The 5,909-nt window shown below is 43.7% G+C and overlaps 1 protein-coding gene across 1 annotated transcript in view; it reads left to right on the top strand.

The window, feature by feature from the left end:
* Positions 1-701, top strand: part of LOC309379662 (uncharacterized protein) — a 64,750-nt gene extending 64,049 nt beyond the window's left edge. Inside the window, exon 12 of the mRNA XM_081929057.1 lies at positions 1-701. This exon is cut by the window's left edge and continues 450 nt beyond it. The gene's annotated coding sequence lies outside the window, so the exon portion shown is untranslated.
* The last annotated feature ends 5,208 nt before the right edge of the window (positions 702-5,909 follow it).

Raw genomic sequence — 5,909 nt, 5'->3', positions numbered from 1 at the left:
GGCACGCCAGATCACTTCCACAAGCTCCTGCACGATGAAGTTCTTTCCGTGCTGAACATCACATCGTAGGTAGTGAGCTCAGCGCCCTTTCTGGCGTGCCTCAGGAGACAACTAATTACAAAGTGAAGCATACAAGACCTAGAGTCCACTAAGAGACACTTCACACATGGCCTTCCCTCTCTTCCCCTGCCCCCCACAGATATTTCTGGGTAGGGGGAAATAGTTTTTTAAAAGACTTAATGTGTGAAGAAGGCACATGATTGTATGTGTTGGGAAGAGGTTGACTTCCAAAATGTGAACCACAGCAAAATAATTCATTTCCTCCCCATGAATTAACATGCATATCCCTTCTCCCAGTGCTTTTCATGCCACATAATGGCCTCTCACTGACATGGGGGAGCCTTTCTTTGTGTCCGCACATTTTGCTTTATTCAGTGCTAGTTCAAATTGAAATAGCATTCATGCTGTGGCAGCACAACTCAGAGAAGCGATGGGTGGGGACAGTGAGCAAGCCAGCAAGCCTAGCCATCTTTGAGCTTCGCTGTTGCCACCAAGTGGATATCTTTAGCCCTCAGTAGGGACGCGGGTGGCGCTGTGGTCTAAACCACTGAGCCTCTTGGGCTTGCCGATCGGAAGGTCAGGGGTTCAAATCCCCGTGATGAGGTGGGCTCCCGTTGCTCTGTCCTAGCTCCTGCCAACCTAGCAGTTCGAAAGCACACCAGTGCAGGTAGCTAAATAGGTACTGAGGCAAGGAAGAAGGGCTACCCCTATGCTATCCATATAATCAGTTATCAGTAATCAATATATTCATATATGCTCACACATAATCAGGGCTTACAGTATTTTATAATCCATTTTGAATCAAAGGGAAGCTGTGCCTTAGCTAACTGCATATTGCTTGAAACAGCAAAATTAGGAGCCGACCTTTCCCCTACAAACATCCGTGTACCCTGGACAAGGGGAAGACGTGAATCAGAGATTCTGGTACAAAATCCCCTCAGATACAGGTTAAATTAATCCACAGAACAGGAAGAGCAAAACCTCAAAATCTCCAAACTCCCTGTCCTGTCATAACTAGGGGAGAGGTTAGACAGAGCGTCACTGCGAGCATCGGAAAGCAGAACTAGAACTCCGTGCTTGACCAGTGCTTGACCAGGAGCTGGTAGCATGGCAAGAAGCTTGCTAATTGGCTAATTTTCACTGGCAATATCGTGACTGTCTCATGGTTGTCTCATGATCTATGATTTGCTGTGATCTGCTCAGGTATAAAGACCTCTGGATTTCTGTCAATCGGGGTCCCAGTTCCTTTTGGAAGAGATTCCAAACTGGGTCCTTATTGCCTGGCAATAAACTTCACCTTCTTATTCTCCATTGCTCAGTCTGCCTGATCCTTATTTAACATCAAGCAAGTACCTGCTTGCGTTCACGTGCTTCTTTACCACTGCAGTGGGAAGGTAAATGGCGATTCCGTGCGCTCTGGTATCTGTCATGGTGTTCTGTTGCACCAGAAGTGGCTTAGTCATGCTGGCCACATGACCCGGAAAGCTGTCTGTGGACAAATGCCGGCTCCCTCGGCCTGAAAGCGAGATGAATGCCACACCCCATAGTCGCTTTTGACTGGACTTAACTGTCCAGGGGTCCTTGGTTGCTTCTACCTCTGGTGTGTATTATTTATTATTATTATTATTATTATTATTATTATTATTATTATTATTAAAAAAGCTAAGGTTTGAGCAATGCACCATACAAACTAAAATAAATAAAAATAACAGGAAAACACATCAGTGCTCAGCTTCTGTTTTTGGAATCCTGGATCTTCCATAGCAAGGGTATCTCCCCAATGTTGCTGGACTCCGACTCCCATCATCCCTGACAATTGGCCATGCTGGATGTGCTTGATGGGAGTTGTGTCCCAACAACATCTGGAGGGCCACAGTTTCCCTGTACCTGCACTACAGTCTGGTTGGCTGCTTTCAGTACTGTCTTAAATACACTGGACACTCGGGTTGCGAACGTGATCCGTGCGGGAGGCACATTTGCAACCCGCAGCGTTCACAACCCGTAGCACTGTGTCTGCGCACGGGTAGGTCGCGATTCAGCGCTTCTGTGCAAAGCGTAATTTAGTGCTTCTGCGCATGTGCAAGCGCCAAAACCCGGAAGTAACCCATTCTGGTACTTCCAGGTTCGGCGCAGTTTGCAACCCGAAAATACACAACCTAAAGCGTCTGTACTCCAAGGTATGACTGTAATTTTCTCCCTTTTCCAAATAAGTCTTGCTCAGAGGACTTGAAGCACTAGCTGAGCAGGACTTAAGTCTGCTATGTGTTCTGAAAATGTTGAGAGTGAGCTTGGAATGGAAGTAAGCCCAATGAAATCCCATGTCTTACAGCTTAATTGGCTTATCTAACTGGGCTGGCATCCTATACCTTTCGGAATGAAATGTCATTGCATTCTAGTGATTATTATGAGTGCAGCTGAGGTTTATTTGTTCTTCCGTTGGAAAAAAACACACATGTATGTGGTCCTTTGGCTTCCACTGGATTTACGGCGGTCTGGGTGGTTCCGTCACACAGGTTGCCAAGCCGAGGAGGCGTGTAACTGAGAAGATCCATTTGGGGGGAACCAATCTTGGCCTGGCACTGCACACAATATTATGAAAGATTACCAAAGTCAGTCCCTGCCATAGGTGATAGTAGGGTTCAGCTGCACATGCAGTCTACTGGATCGCAGGGTTAAGAACATGAGATCCTGCTACATCAGGCCCGTAGCACATCTAGTTGCACGTCCTGTTGTCATAGTGGCAAACAAGATGCCTATGGGAAACCCAATAGCAGGACCTGAACGCAACAGCAATTCTCCCTCCAGCAACTGTTAGTCTACCACCCACAGTGGAGGATTGTTTTTTCAATGGTTAATTGAATTCTTTATCCCCCTGCATTCCAAAACCTCTTCATTTACTCTTTGATTTTAACTCGTGTGTCCACTTTATTTAACCCACCCATCTACCTTATTTTAGTACATTTTTTTTAAGGGCAGAAAAGAAGAGAGAGATCTATTCATAAGTAATATGAATCACCTCATACATTAAAAAAAGGACCAAATGTTCATCATGAATGATTAAAACAGCACGCAGCCATGATGCTTTGAAATCCAACAATATTTTGCACAGTATGTACATGTGGTTTATTAGGTGAAATTCAGTAAGGTGAGGGCTCTGTAGCACTTTTCTAGTCTGTTTTTGCAGCTGGATAATCCATCACATTCAGCTTTCCCCACTTCAACCAGTGCTTGTTATAACTCCTCATTTTGTGTCCAAGTGTTAAGATGATGGACAGCATTTGCTGATTCAAATTTATCTGTGCTTTAAAGAGAGAGAGAGTTGGATATCAGCTTTCAGATGCCCAAGTTCTTTGCCCTTGTTGACGTGCTTCCCTTTCTGGTTTTGGCATTTATTCACATGAATTATTTTGCTAAAAATATAGACTTTAGGAATTACTAGAACACAGGATGAAAATAACCATTTGTGCAACCATTTTATATATACCCATTATATATAAAAACAAAGAACTCTGTCCTCTGCCTGTGGATCCTTATGTAGTCAAAATGGTTACATCCCCCCAAACAAGAGGGGAGGTATCAGCGGACTAAGGATACCCCAAGGTTTGCAGAAGTACTAAACAAAAATTATAGGGGGGGGGGGAATCCAGCTCATTAAAGACTGTGGATGTGAAGAGGCTATTGAATGTTTGCTTGCCATTGGGTTGGAGTGGACAAAATAGGAAAAGATGGATGGAATGGCATATCCTGAAAGTGGGCACAGTTGGCTGGCTGAACAACAACATGACAATTTTTGCTGCAGGTCAAAAGAGACCCCTTTCTTTGCTCCTCAGTGTCTCAAGAATCAGCCCTACACTTTGCTGGACCCTGAACCAAAGTTTGATGTTTTATTGTGTTTTTAATATTCTGTTGGGAGCTGCCCAGAGTGGCTGGGGAAACCGAGTCAAATGGGTGGTGTATAAATAATAAGTTGTTGTTGTTGTTATCTTGCTCCAAGACTAGGTATATCCCTCCCCTAGTCTTCCTTTTACTGTGGTACATTGCTATTCTTCCTCTCTAGGCTTTTGGGTACTTAGGGACTCTTTCAATCTTTAGGACTAAGTTGTGTGTATGCACTGAATGATTATTTGCTGCCCACATATTGTAACCTTATTGTCTTAAGCAGCACCCATATACTCTGTCCCTTTCATCTCTGTGTAATAAACCAATCTTTTTTTCTATTTCCTGGTGTGACAAGTTATTTAGTAGGCATGGGGCTTAAAGTATATGCACACATTCTTAATGGACATACATCCTGACTCTCCTCAAAAGGTTCCATTCCTCCAAAGTCGAGATTCCTGCATTGCAGGACTACAAGACCATTGGGTCTCTTCCAACTCTACAGTTCTATGATTCTAGGAGGGAACACTGGGTCTCTGCATGTGGTGGACATGTCTGTGACTTCAGATGTACATCTCCTAACACGTCTTTTAGGAATGCTGGATATTTTTTACGGCAGCACAATGAAGTTTTAAACACATGCACATATGCTTTATTCAAAGTAACCAAAACAGCGCAGACCTAGTGATCACAGCAACTCTTCCCAGTAGGGTAGAATATAAAAAATGTTCTGAAAATGCTTTTTTTTAAAAAAGTGTTTTTTAAAAATACATTGAATTTTCTATAAGGCTCACCATCGCCATCTAGTGTCACATTAGTATATTGCACTTAAAACGTTTTATTTGCAGATATATAGCTGAGTATCAGGTCTTGCTCCAATGAGCCAGCTGCAATGACAGAAGGTCCCACCGTTCTCTAAGACTCCTCCCCATACCAGCCTAAGACTCCGATTTCTTATCTCTCTTTGCTCCATCATCTTCATCTCTCTGTGTGTTCTGGGAGATCAGTGAGGAAGGAAGCTGGTCACAGCAGGAGGGGGAGACTCCCTGGCTTCTTCAGCAGCCTATCTCAACTCTACCTCTTGACCACCTTCTGCTTCTGTCTCTGCTTCTGGGCTGCTCTTTGCTGCAGCCTCTTCCTGCTCAGTAAACGGTTACCTCTTCAGCTTCCGACACCTCTTCCTCTTCCCAGTTTGCCCCTCCTTCTCCCTCTGACTGCACATCGTCATTCTAACACCATTCCCCTGGCTTTGAGCCTTCTTCCCTTGGGGGTCCCCCAGCTGCTGCCTGCCTCCACTTCTGCATCCAGCCAGTCCCTGGCAGTCCTTGATTTGCAGTGCAAATCTCTATCATGTGCACAGAGCTCTCACCTGCGTGTGCATACTACTCCTTTCTGCCCTTAAGCAAGGAATTCTGCACCCAGTTTCATTACTGCTAAAGGAGGATTAGGCTGCAATCCTCTGGATGTTTTCCTGGGAGAAACATAACTGAAATTAGAGTGCCTTTTAAGTTGTTGGTTTTTTAACATCTTTATCGAAAGTTCAAAAAGTACATAATTATATGTGCACTAAAGATAGTGAGATGTAAATAAAAGAGAGAAAAAGAGAAACAGAACCTGTGTAGAAGGGAAAATACCATTGAATTTGTCCATGGCAAGTCTGTGTTTGTATGCAAGTTGTTCATGTGTTGCGAGATTATATAAGACTTCAATCCAATCGTAGAAAGGAGCCACATTTTTTATTTTCCAATTTCGTCACGATCAGTCTTTTTGCTGTTGTGAGGGCACAGAGAGTCCACTCGTGTTGTCCTTTTGTAAGGTCCCACGTGCCGGGTATATAATTCAAGAAGATATTTTACTCTGTAAATGTAAGGTTGTTCCATACAGTTCTCTTGGTAGTTTCAGTTGCCTTCTGCCAAAAATCATTAAATATAGGACAATGAAAAAACATAAGTTTTCGAGAAGCATTTTTAAAG

The sequence above is a fragment of the Podarcis melisellensis genome, assembly GCF_964234715.1.
Source record: "Podarcis melisellensis genome assembly, chromosome: 10".
Taxonomy (NCBI): domain Eukaryota; kingdom Metazoa; phylum Chordata; class Lepidosauria; order Squamata; family Lacertidae; genus Podarcis; species Podarcis melisellensis.
Note: the sequence above shows the minus strand (reverse complement) of the source record. Positions and strands in the feature narration are given on the sequence as shown.